Source organism: Bos taurus, chromosome 2 (genome assembly GCF_002263795.3).
Source record: "Bos taurus isolate L1 Dominette 01449 registration number 42190680 breed Hereford chromosome 2, ARS-UCD2.0, whole genome shotgun sequence".
In the NCBI taxonomy this organism is placed as follows: Eukaryota; Metazoa; Chordata; class Mammalia; order Artiodactyla; family Bovidae; genus Bos; species Bos taurus.
The window spans coordinates 118,540,486-118,554,450 of record NC_037329.1 but is presented as its reverse complement, the minus strand read 5'-3'; the positions used below and the strand labels follow the sequence as shown (position 1 = coordinate 118,554,450).

At 39.2% G+C, this 13,965-nt stretch overlaps 1 protein-coding gene across 2 annotated transcripts in view; it reads right to left on the bottom strand.

The window, feature by feature from the left end:
• The window catches only part of CAB39 (calcium binding protein 39), a 102,414-nt gene that overhangs the window by 78,351 nt on the left and 10,098 nt on the right, over nt 1-13,965 (bottom strand). The window contains exon 2 of one of the 2 annotated variants that reach the window (XM_059893036.1): nt 1-13,965. This exon is cut by the window's left edge and continues 20,795 nt beyond it. The exons of the other annotated variant lie outside the window; for it this stretch is intronic. The gene's annotated coding sequence lies outside the window, so the exon portion shown is untranslated. 2 annotated transcript variants of the gene reach the window in all.

Genomic DNA, 13,965 nt, shown 5'->3' with positions numbered 1-13,965 from the left:
AAGACCACACAATGTTCTGTATACCAGATGCCAGAATAAAAGAAGCCAAGGAGATTCTGAGTGCCTGGGGGCTCAAAACACAAAGATTACAACCTGCACCAAAAGCTTCTGCCAGTTTACACTGTCATCAACAGTACTAGAAGGCAGTGATTTCCTCACCAGCCAACCAACACCAGCCCTACTAATCCTTGTGATTTTTGCCAATCTGTCAGAATAAAAACACTATTTTCTTGACCTCCTTCTCTACCCACCGAACCATCAATTTGACTCCTTTGATTTGAATTCCTGATCACTAATGACAATAAACACATTTCTTTCTATTATCCATCTGGACTTCCTTAGCAAAACTGTACATCTCTAATGCTTATTATTACACCGGGTTTGGGGTCTTTTTCTTCCTGATTTAAAGGATACTTGGGTAGGTGCAGGTGAAGCCGCTCAGTCATATCTGACTCTGCGATCCCATGGACTGCCAGGCTCCTCCATCCATAGGATTTTCTAGGCAAGAATACTGGAGTGTTTTGCCATTTCCTTCTCCAGGTGATCTTCCCCCACCCAAGGATCGAACCCTGGTCTCCCGCATTGCAGGCAGACTCTTTACCATCTGAGCCACCAGGGAATCCCATTATCCCTTTGGCTGTATCTTTTTTCCAAATATGTTTCCCTAATTTGCTGTTTGCATTTCGACTTTTTGTCAATGTACAAAGTTTTCATTTTCTTATAGCTTTATCTATAATCTTTTTCTTCACAAATTCTGGATATCCTATCAGGCTTGTAACTGCATATTGAATATGATGCAGACATTATTTACAATTAAACAGCACATTCTTCTTTGAAATTAGTTCTAGTAGAATCTAACCTAACAAACCTCACTATTTTAATCAGTCTGACAGTGAGGCAACTTTCACACTAGCACTGCTGAATTGAGGGGGAAAATTAATCAAGAAATCCACTATAACATGAATTCATGACCTTTCTCCAGTAGCCACCCAATTACATTATGGGGTGTGTGTGTGTGTGCAGAAAGTGTTCTTTATAAATGGTTATTATACTAAAATATATGTAAAATAAAGAAGTGAAAGTTGCTCAGTTGTGTCCGACTCTTTGCGACCCCATGGACTATACAGTCCATGGAATTCTCCAGGCCAAAATACTGGAGTGGCTAGTCAGTCCCTTCTCCAGGGGATCTTCCCAACCCAGGTCTCCTGCTTGGCAGGCAGTTTCTTTACCACAGAGCCACCTGGGAAGCCCATGTTAAATAAGGATGATGTTAAATAAACATTTAAATATGATATATTTTTAAAAGTATAGTTCTGTGACTTGAGAATATTTTCAGATGTCATGTAGAAAGAAGAACTCAAAGTACTTTGAAAAGTCTAATCAGACATATTATTAACAATATATAAATTATCATCACCATGCTAGCCTGTGAACTATTCCCTGGCCCATGCTGGGAAAGTAAGAGGTCAGACTTCCAAAGTGGCCAAACAAGAGAAAAAAAAAAGACTGGGCCAAGAGGTGTATGCTATACAACTGGCGCTTAATCAATGTCAAACCCACCTTTGGTAAGAAGAAAGACCCCAATGCCAACTCTTAAATCCTCTAATCTTGGCTCTCTCTAATAAAGCCACTTAGCCCAATCAAAAAAAAAAAGGCCATAATATTCACATTCAGTCTGCATTATCTTTAGCATTGTTGGTAACCAAATTCCTGTCAATAGTATCCAGTTGTGCTTTTGTTATAAAGAAGATAAAACTTGGGAGAGTTGACTCAGTCAGAAGATTCCCCTCAGTTAATTCTCCAGGAGTCCAGCTTGTCTCATCCTTTTTAAAGAAAAGTGTGGTATTTCAAGCCAGACCCTATACTCCACATATGATCTAACCAGGCAAGACCATCTATCCACAGATTTCATAATACAGTCTTAAACTCCATTCATAGTTTTGATACGTTACATGGCAGTTCTCTACCGAGTGACTTAACTGACCTGTCTGTTCTGTAGTGAACCACATCTTCCTCTATTGTTTACTACTGCCTTTTGGGACATTCCTGCTGGGCTGAATAATTATTCCTATCAAATTGCTTCTGATTTAGATTCAATATACTTCTGACATTTCAAAATTTTTCCTGAGTTTGTTATCCAGAGCAGTACTAGCTTTCCGTACCAGATTCCCGTCAACTACAAACCTGACCAGCAAAGTTCTTCCTTTATTCCCTGTTAAAAGTACCAATACTGGAACTTCCCAATTAAAGCTGGCCATCAGTCTGTATTGTATGTACAGTCATTTAAACAACCACAAGGAACCACCTAACTGTATTACCCCTAGTAGTGATAGCTTACAAATTTCTCTGATACCAAGATACTAAGATCATGGCATCCAGGCCCATCACTTAACAGCAAACAGAAGAGGAAAAAAATGAAAGCAGTGACAGGTTTTATATTCCTGGGCTCCAAAATCACTGTGGATGGTGACCACAGCTGTGAAATTAAAAGATGCTTGCTCCTTGGAAGGAAAGCTATGACAAACCTAGACAGTATATTAAAAACCAGAGACATCACTCTGCTGACAAACGTCCATCTAGTCAAAGCCATGGTTTTTCCAGTAGTCATGTATGGACGTGAGCATTAGACCATAAAAAAGAATGAAAGTCAAAGTGTTAGTCGCTCAGTCGTGTCCAACTCTTTGCAACACCATGACTGTGGCCCTCCAGGCTCCTCTGTCCATGGAATTCTCCAGCAAGAATACTAGAGTGGGTTGTCATTTCCTCTGCCAAGGGATCTTTCCGACCCAGGGACTGAACCCAGGTGTTCTGCACTGCAGGCAGATTCTTTACTGTCTGAGCCACCAGGGAAGCCCATAGCAGAAGGCTGAGCACCAAAGAAATGATGCTTTTGAAATGTGGTGCTGGAGAAGACGCAAGAGTCCATCGGACAGCAAGGAGATCCAACCAGTCAATCCTAAAGGAAATCAACCCTGAATATTCACTGGAAGGACTGATGCTGAAGCTGAAGCTCCAATACTTTGGCCATCTGATACTGAAGCTCCAATACTCTGGCCATCTGATACAGAGAGCCGACTCACTGGAAAAGACTGTGATGATGGGAAAGACTGAAGGCAAAAGGAGAAGGAGATGGCAGAGGATGAAATGGTTTGACAGCAACACCAAAACTCAAAGGACATGAATCTGAGCAAACTCCAGGAGACAGTGAAGGACAGGCGAGCCTGGCATGCTGTAGTCCGTGTGGTCACAAAGAGCTGGACACAACTTAGTGACTACACAACAACAACATGTGCTCATACACAAAAAATAATCATCACATACATGGGGCTTCCTTGATAGCTCAGTTGGTAAAGAATCCACCTGCAATGCAGGAGACTCTGGTTCGATTTCTGGGTCGGGAAGATTTCTCCTGGGTGGAGAAGGGATGGGCTACCTACTCCAGTATTCTTGGGCTTCCCTTGTGGCTCAGCTGATAAAGAATCCGCCTGCAATGTGGGAGACCTGGGGTTCGATCCCTGGGTTGGGAAGATCCCCTGGAGAAGGGAAAGGCTACCCACTCCAGTATTCTGTCCTGGAGAATTCCATGGACTCTATAGTCCATGGGGTCATAAAGAGTTGGACACAACTGAGCAACTTTCACTTCACTTCATGTCACATACACACACAGTATCACTGAAGAGCATTTCCCTCACTATGTACACTACAGTGAGCTTCTCCACCCTATTTTATTCTCTCCTAGCCTCCTGCTTCCTTCCTTCTCTTTGAAAAATGCTAGTCATAGCCCACTAAGTTGATTTCATAACCAACTGATAGAATGGGACCTGCAGTTTGTAAAAGAGATTTATAATCAACCTGAGTAGTTCACTTATTAATGGAAGCTATTGTATTCACAATGCTGAATTCATCATGGGGTCTCAAAGAGTGGGGCACAACTTAGCAACTGAACAGTAAAACAACACTGATTCATTCACAGAGATTCTAAGGAATTAAGTTACGTTATCAGTTTAAGAATTAGTTTCAGAAAACACGAACTTCAACTATTTCTTGACAAACCAGCACTGAACTTAGTAATATGAAAGGTTAATCAGTGTCCACATTTAAAAATATGAAGCCATCAATCTTCAAGGGTAAAATTATAAATCCATTTTTCCTCTGGTTAAATTTACTACTCACTTTGCCACAAGGTTGTGGAAGCATCGTCCATACGATCATGATCAAACATCACAGTCTGGCCCATGCTTGGTAAATAAGAAAAGCAAACAGCCAATCCTGTTCTTTTTAAAAGATGGTAATTCCTTAAAAAGAATGTGTATTTCAAATAAATAAGTGAGGAAAATTTGAAACAAGATTCAAATATGAAAAATAGAACCCTTTTAGAAAATTATTTTTTTGGGTCAAGAATTTAGATAGAAAAAGTAAGCAAATACTGTGGTTCTAAAATGTTACACCTGAGAGTGTTGAAATGATTTTTCCCCCTTTTAGTTATTCCAGTGAAGGACTAAATTTTGGGAAAAAAATCCTTTTAAAAATTTATAACCTTAAAAACTATTTCTAGAAGATCAGATCTAAACCTGGAAAATCACTCTCCTTCAAGGTCCAGCACCGCTATTTCTGCTCTGGCTAAATGCCCAAAAAAGCACAAACACGCCACAAAACCAGCCTGAGCCGAAGCACCATAGTTGGAGATTCAGTTTGTTTCCTTTTTAAACGGCTCAAAGGCCACCGTATGGTGGTATTCAGTGTAAATAAGACTTTTTCCAGCAGAAATATTTAGAGTCACAGAACTGCACGGCCCTTTAGAGGATCATTTAGAACATATTACCCAATGGTGATTTCTCTGAGAATTCTTTTACCCTTCCAAATCAGCACACTAACTGGTATATGGAGGTTTGATCTCAGATTGAAAGAAAAACTCTAGATGAAATAATGAGGCTGAAAACATTTTATTTCTGAGGAAGTGACTGAATTCATCTCTCAACTGACTGGCATGATCATATATAAAATTTTTGTGTTTTTGGAGGGAAAAGGTTCCCAATCCTATAGCTAAAACTCATGGACCAAAAGATGTGGTCATACCACATCTGGTGGTATACACTCACTAGGAGTTCTTTCAGGACTTAGAATACAGCGAGGGAGACAACGCGCACACAGGAAGTGTGCAATCTATGGAAGACTAATTCATGCCACCAGACCCTGCATGGCAAAACCCAAGTAACAGAGGAGATGAGAGGCAAGCTCAGAGAACAGACAGGGCGTTGTGTGCTGAAGGTCTCACATCTCAACAGAGAAGATGCTTCTTGAGCTGCATTTTGTAGACACAATAAATTTGTATAAAAGAAAATGTATTACAATTGATCAGAGAGCTTTATGAAACAATCTGAGCTACAATAAGGAAACAAAAATTACTTTTTGTAATTTCATCAAGTTTTAGGGGGGTAAAAAAGTGTCGAATGAAAAGGAAGGCAGAAAGCAGTATGTTTACAGAACTCACTGTAAACTTAAGTGCTGTTTACAGAATAACCACATGGTCCCTTTTATTGCTCAAGGAACATTCCACACTTTATGGAGCAGTTCTTTTCAGGTGAGTGTTGACACTCATAATACAGTCACAATGGAAGATTTGCTTTTTAATCTGAAAGCTGTACTGAAAATGTACAACAGAGACATTTTATATCCAAGGGAGTATGAAAGTTGAGTTTTAGGTAGAGACCTCAAACATTCAGGAAAAGCTACAATGGATACATGTACTTACTTACATTAAAAACTTACTTCCCTCTACAACAATTTTGAACATGGGATTCTCAGCAGAACAATGCTACCAACTAAAGTTAATATGATTACTAGGCCTCAAAAATCTACCTTCGTGGTTTTTGTTTTCCCAAATGTCTGGGTTATTGCTAACCATATTGTCGACCTATCAGAATCATAGTGGTTTAAACGGGAAGTGAATGAGTTAATGTTAAAATCAGGCTTTTTACAGGTATTCTAGGGGTAGGTGGCACACCGGGTGAGTTTGTTCCATAAAAGTAGGAGTCTGGCGATCCAGGCTTTGAAGTTTTTCCAAACTAAAACGCCATTCACCATAAATCTGACAGTGGCTTTTAAACCCTGCCCTAAGGTCTAGAGCAGGTGAGAGTCACCTCACTCTTATCGTTTTTTGTGTTTTTTTTATGTTGGGCTTCTGTGTCAGAAATTTGACATATTTAAAAAAAACTACTAATTCATGACATAAAATATTGTTCATTAAACATATCTGTATGGTGGACACAGAGCTATTTTCTGAGGAAAACAATCACCTGGCTTCCAAGTCAACTTAAAGTAGATTCGAAATCAAGTCCTGGTGAAGGTCTTCAATGTACCAAGGCAGATGATTAGTGCTGCTGGTCCCCTCAGCTCATGTTAAAGCAGAAAACTATAACCTTGGACTCTATGGCACTTGATTTTCATCAAAAGTTCAATGGCATGAATGACTGTAGAGGGTTATTTCCATAGCTAAAGAGCATCAGAAAAGTGGTGGTTTAATTAAACTGCACTCCAGTCTAACACTATTCCTATGCCTTGTACTAAGATGCCTTAAACTTCAACAGGATACTTTTATAGACACTGTAGAGAACAGAGAGAAGTGTACCAAGGACCCAGCGCCTGCATTAATAAAGCATCCACAGGGTCTCAATTCCTGGAAAAATTATGCCTCTCCTAAGTGGCTGGTTTATCTTTTATCTCATGAACACAGCCTTGCAACTGATCTTTTCTTCTGTGTTCTGGCTTCTAAACTCAAAGCCAAATGTGTGGTCCCCAACAAGCTAGTATAAAACACGTACATTTATTTGTGTCCTAAGGTTGCCCCAAGAATCATTTTGTCTTTCTTTATTTTTCCTTTGCTTATCTAATTCTTTGGAATGAGGAAGAGAATGGGACAGAAAGGAGAAAAGAGAAGGACACATACTTTTTTTTTTTTCATTTCCCTAAAATGGAAGGCAAGGAACAAGAAAAAAAATAACTAGCTAGTTTTAACATAAGGGTGTGGCTTTTAACCTTACCACCATGATAAATTTGTTAAAAACCGCAAGATCTAGTGCGGCAGTTTTCTTGCTCAGGTAGAAACAGGTAACACTGCTGAGGGAACATCCCATCTGGGGAAGAGATGACTAGATTAAGTCAAACAGGGAAAGTGTATCAAAGCAATCAACATGCACAGTGTACAACGAAATAAAGTGCTTCCATCATTTTCACTGATTTTCTGAATATCAGTCCTGAGTATTCACTGGAAGGACTAACGGTGAAGCTGAAACTCCAAGAGTTTGGCCATCTGACACAAAGAACTGACTCATTGGAAAAGACCCCAATGCCGGGAAAGATTGAAGGCAGGATAAGGAGATGACAGAGGAGGAGATGGTTGGATGGCATCACCAACTCGATGGACGTGAATCTGAGCAAGTTCCGGGAGTTGGTGATGGAGAGGGAGGCCTGGCATGCTGCAGTCCATGGGGTCCCAAAGAGTCGGACACGACTGAGTAACTGAACTGAACTAATTACTTTTCTTTAGAGTCAAATAATTTCTGTGACTAACCCACAGCCCAGGCCTCCTCTCTAAAGTGAGAGATTATTGTCACAGCTCCTCCATCTCTCAAAGAGCCCTGACTCCAGCATGCAACTCCTGTTCAGTCCCAGCCATTCAGTAAGGATAAATTAAAAAATACTTCCAAGTTTATTCCACATATTTTTCAAGCCCCTATTATCTATGAGGCTTTACAGATATTATTACACGAAGTGAGGTTAGTCAGAAAGAGAAAGACAAACATAATGAAGTCACTTCCATGTGGAATCTAAAATATGACACAAACGAACTTACTTACGAAACAGAAACAGACTCACAGACACAGAAAACAAACTTACGGTTGCTGAAGAGGAAAGTTGGAGGGGGGATGTATTAGGAGCTGGGATTAATATATACACACTTCTATATATAAAACATAATCAAAACAGACCCACTGTTTAGCACAAGAAACTACTCAACATTCTGTAATAACCTATATGGGAAAAGAATCTGAAAAAGGAATCACTCTACTGTACATCAGAAACTAACACAACACTGTAAATCAACTGTAACTCAGACAAAAATTTAAGTCTCTTTCAGAGCTGCATGGCATCAAACAACAACCATTTAAAAACTGGAACTCCATAACTTCTTTCTTCAATAGTTCCTGAGAAGCTGCATATGTGAGTGGACAAGGAGTGAAAGAGCGAATGTGGGCAAAAATAAGATGTTTGCATTTAGAACCTCTCCTTTCAAGTGTCTGACCTGAAGAAAAGCAGAACATTTTAGAGTTAGAACATCACAGTTCCCAGACAAAAAAGTCTTTTTGTTTCAATGTACAGAAAACCCTTTCAGTTCCAAAGAAGGATCAGATAGCTGCCATGACTCCACAATTGATGCCTCAAAAATCAAGCTACTTTAGGAGGAGACACCTTGGGATTCGAGAGACAACCTTGCTCCTTAAGCATCAAAAACAGGATCGTAGTGGTCAAAGAACAGCTAGTTTTGCAGGTGCTGAATGTTAGATGACATAATTTACCATCTAAACCAGGAAGCTGCGGGGAATAAATGGGGATGCAATGAATAATTATGTGAGGACAACAGTCATAAACCTGGACTTTTCCTGGCAAACCAAGATATTTGGTTATCCCTACTAAACTGCCTCCCCTATGACCAGGCAACATTTACCCTGATCAAGCAAGGGTAAAGCACTCTCCACTGAGAGCAAGGGCTAGCAACCTGTTTGGAAAACAACCCTTTTAAGAGTTGATAGCATACGCTCTTATCAGACCCACGTTCAGATCCAAGTTCCACCACTTAGTAGAAGTATACACAAGAACTCTTGGACAAAACATTTACCTTCTGAGTCTTGATTATTTACAAATGCTAGGATGACTATTAAATTTTTAACATGAATAAAACACCCAGGATTGCATTTAAAACATAGGGACAGCTTACTAATAAATGGCAGTTATCAGTCTGCATGAGCCTTTACTATACTGAAGTAAAGATTAACCTTCTGTCATCATGTAATGTTTTTTCACATATTTAACCTTAGTTTTTTCCCCCCTTTCAATCACTTGATAGCAATGGAAATAAGCCTGCTTCTTATTCAAAGGTCTGATAAATACTCATATAAATGTCCTTCCTAAGTTATGTTTTTTAATTCATTCTCCCATCAGGTTTATTTTCATAAAGGGGTAGCTTAGTTATCAAAATTGATTCTCCCAAAGAACAATAACCAATTATCTAAAACTCTTTTGCTAAATAATCCTTCTTCCTTCCCAGTGATGTATGATTTCACTTATGTAGCAGGTACATTTATTTTTATCTTTCACTAAACTCCCTAAGGTGACTTCTTAAAAATCTGGCTATACTCTCTGGCCAAGATACACTAATTTAATTTGGGAGATTTTATTTCTTCATAACATTCAGTATTCACATTCAAAAACATGGTAACTCTCCATCTTTAAGTCTTTTTTTCACTCAATGAAATTTATACTAGTTTTCTTCAGAGATTCCAAACATTTCTCAGCAATCCCCTCAACTTATGAATTTGATTTTTGGTTGCTATAATGAGATTGTTCTCCCAGTATTTTTAGAACTGGATATTGCTAGCAAGAAAAATGCTACCAACTTTTAAGTGTTTTTATGTGGTATACAGCTACCTTATTGAACTCTTACTTTTAGTCTTTCAATTGATTCTGTTGGTTTTCCTAGGTTTAAGACTGCAACATCTACAAATATAGCTGCACCATTTTTTTCAAACAGTTGTACCTTTTATTTGATGTATCTTGCATTGCCCAGGATAATGCTAAAGGTGTAGGGCAGGCTTGTTTCATTTTCTGATTTCAAGGGGAATTCTACTAGTGTTTACCAATTAGTAGGTTGTTTGCTGTTGGTTTAAGATATTCTTTTATCTTCTACCAGCTTTTAAAGAGTTCATAATCAACAAGAACTGTTGAACTAACATTGTTATCTTGGCTATATTAATATGATACAGCATGTTCAATGTATGCTGGTACCAGACTGCTACTGCTAAGTTGCTTCAGTCATGTCTGACTCTGTGCGACCCCACAGACGGCAGCCCACCAGGCTCCCCCGTCCCTGGGATTCTCCAGGCGAGAACACTGGAGTGGGTTGCCATTGCCTTCTCCAATGCATCGAAGTGAAAAGTGAAAGTGAAGTTGCTCAGTGATGTCCAACTCTTAGCGACCCCATGGACTGCAGCCTACCAGGCTCCTCCGCCCAGTCTGAGCCCTACCAGACTGCAAGGGTTCAAAAACTAGGCTCTGTGACTTATTGGCAATTTATCCAGGAGCAGATTATTCAACTTCTTGGCCTAAATTCTGTCACTCGTAAAATGAGGGTAATAACAACAACCTCCTTTTTGAGTTGTTTTGAGGACTGTGAACTGAGATAATATATTAGAACAAAGGCATACAGTAAGTACCAAAATTACATGTCCTTTGTCTTTTTTTTTTGTAGTTTCCATGTTACTCTTTCCATATATCTCACCCTCTCCTCCCCTCTCTCCATGTCCATAGTCTGTTCTGTTTCTCCACTGCTGCCCTGTAAATAAATTCTTCAGTACCATTTTTCTAGATTCTGTATATATGTCTTAGACTATGATATTTATCTTTCTCTTTTTGACTTACTTTACTTTGTATAATAGGCTCTAGGTTCAACCACCTCATTAGAACTGACTCAAATGTGTTCCTTTTTATGGCCGAGTAATATTCCGTCGTGTATATGTACCACAACTTCTTTATCCATTCATCTGTCGATGGACATCTAGGTTGCTTCCACATTCTAGCTATTGTAAACAGTGATGCAAAGAACAATGGGATACATGTGTCTTTTTCAGTTTTAGGCATATTCAGCCATATGCCAGGCATATTCAGGGTATATGCCTAGGAGTGGAATTGCTGGGTCATATGGTAGTTTTATTCCTAGTTTTTTAAGGACTCTCCATACTGTCTTCCACAGTAGCTGTATCAATTTACATTCCCACCAACAGTGCGAGAGCATTCCCTTTTCTCCACACCCTCTCCAGCATTTACTGTTTGTAGACTTTTTGAGGATGGCCATTCTGACTGGTATGAGGTGTTATCTCATTGTAGTTTTGATTTGCATTTCTCTAATAATGAGTGATGTTGAACACCTTTTCATGTGTTTGTTAGCCATCTGTATGTCTTCTTTGGAGAAATGTCTGTTTAGGTCTTTTCCCCACTTTTTGATTGGGTTGTTTTTCTGGTATTGAATTGTATGAGCTGCCTGTATATTTTGGAAATTAATCCTGTATCAGTTTTTCATTTGCTATTATTTTCTCCCATTCTGAGGGTTGTCTTTTCACCTTGCTTACAGCTTCCTTCGCTGTGCAAAAGCTTTTAAGTTTAATCAGGTCCCACTTGTTTACTTTTGTTTTTATTTCCATTACTCTAGGAGGTGGGTCATAGAGGATCTTGCTTTGATTTATGTCATTCAGCGTTTTATGTTTTCCTCTAAGAGTTTTACAGTTTCTGGTCTTACATTTAGGTCTTTAATCCATTAAGTTTATCATTGTGTATGGTGCTAGGAAGTGTTTTAATTTCATTCTCTTACTTGTAGCTGTCCAGTTTTCCCAGCACCATTTATTGAAGAGGCTGTTTTGCCCCATTGTATACTTGCCTCCTTTGTCAAAAATAAGGTATCCATAGGTGCATGGGTTTATTTCTGGGCTTTCTATCTTGTTTCATTGGTCTATATTTCTGTTTTTGTCCCATTACCATACTGTCTTGATGACTGTAGCTTTGTAGTATAATTTGAAGTCAGGAAGGTTGATTCCTCCAGCTCCATTCTTCTTTCTCAAGGCTGCTTTGGCTATTCAGGGTCTTTTGTGTTTCCATATGAATTGTGAAATTTTTTTCTAGTTTTGTGAAAAATGCCATTGGTAGTTTTGAGGACTATGAACTGAGATAATATATTAGAATATAAAGGCATACAGGAAATACCAAGCATTACATGTCCTTTGTCTTCTTTAATTAAGAGAATTTCCTACTTAATTAAATTTGCTGGTGTTTTATTGAGAATTTTCATGGCTATTTTGATAAGTGAAATTGAAAGTTTTCTTCTTTTGTGATGTCTTATCAGGTTGTCGTTCTTCTATTTTAATATGTTTTTAAGAGTTCGTGCTGACTTTTAAAGATGAATTTTACATCTTCTGGTATTTTTCTAGATCTAGAATAATCAAGATAGATTATTGATAAGTATTTCAAGACTTTTAAAAGAACTTATCACTTCCATATTATAGAGGTCTGAAGCTCCCCTTCCTTTTTTGGTTGGGAGGCCATGGCCTTTAACATACATTTACTATACTTCATAATTAACACACTATTCAAGTGCTCCAGCTCAAAACAATCCCCAAGAGCAACCAGTTCCGCTTTCACCATCAGCTCTTTCAAAGTTGCACATGACATACAAATTTGGAGCCACTGACTCTCTCTCTGGTCACTTCCTTCTGGATGCACTGCAATGTCTTGTTCCTCTTCCTTATTCCTTCCTCTTCTTAAGAAGCATCTGCAAAAGATAGTTGTGCCCTTCCCAACACCTATGATATCCTAGGATAAGGACACTCACTCCTCACTATATTTCATTTTAAAAGTGTGGGAGCTTTCACAGAAGAGAAAAGAGCTAACATTTGTCACCTTGGCCCCCTCTCAGTAGGTTTCTAGCTCTTGTGAGGGTAGAGTACACTCTCCTAGTGTCCAGTCCTCTTCCCATCAACCTACTTCCATCACTCACTAGACTGTCTTCAGGAGCAAGACAACTAACTCTTGAGTAAACAAATGGTTACAGCCAATCTCAGGGAACAGGGATGAATGATTTGCACAACATGAAACTAGGCAGTATCAATATTTACTTTGTTGTGTGCACATACAGGAAGATGGGACAAGTTCTAGTTCCTTCTCGCCTACTTGAGAAGGCAAGGCACAAGGTTACTGTTTCTGAGACTGACTTGCCAGATGCAGCTTAGGAAAAGCAAATATTATAAAGCTATATTATAATACAGTGAACCTAAATAAGATGATCTTGTAAAGACATCAAAATGATTTCTAAGTCCTAAAAGATATTTCAATTTAAATTGTATGATTTAACATTTTTTCAGTCAATCTCAAATATGAATTAAACTATGAACAATTGCATATCTGTACTCTGGCTACATGCTTATTATCCAAGAACTTAACAGAATCCTAGGAGGAAAAGAAACAGTTAATAAATGGACAGTACCCGCTGGAAATCAGCACTTTGCTAAGGCTGCACCGCTTTCTGGAATCTGTCCAGCAATCAACACCGAGTTTAGTGCCTATGAGTGGTGGATTCCACCTTTTCCTTTTTTGGAAGAACAGTACGTGAGCTTCCCTCCTCTTCCTACACAGCTCCCTCTCTTCACAGCTCCTCAAAAACCACCAACAGCTACCCGGCAATGTAAAAGTCCTCTCAGCATCCTGGGAGATCACATGTGCTGACTGAAAACCTTGATGTTATCTGTTTCTGTCACAGAAGTTCCCTATGTTCCGGGACGAGTCGGCACTCCAACACCTTGTGGTGAAAGCAGCAGAGCATGGCGGGCCATGAGCGCGCCCTCTGCAGCCAGGGCTTCACACCTAGGGCCCCTTTCTAGGTGGATGGCTTCAGGCCGATCACTCAGCTTCTCTTTCTCAACTGAAAACAGGGGATGAAAATAGATTATAGGTTTAAATGAGGCAGATACATAAAGAGGTCTTAAACTTTATACCAGCAGGTAACACACATGAGCCATATTAGTGTATTTATTCTTTTTACCTCACTCCTTTTGCTTACGCAAGCACAGAATGCCTCTTAATACTGAATTGGTCTGCCTCAATGATGTTCATTAGAACCTCTCATTTCAGCAATTTCAGGTCGAA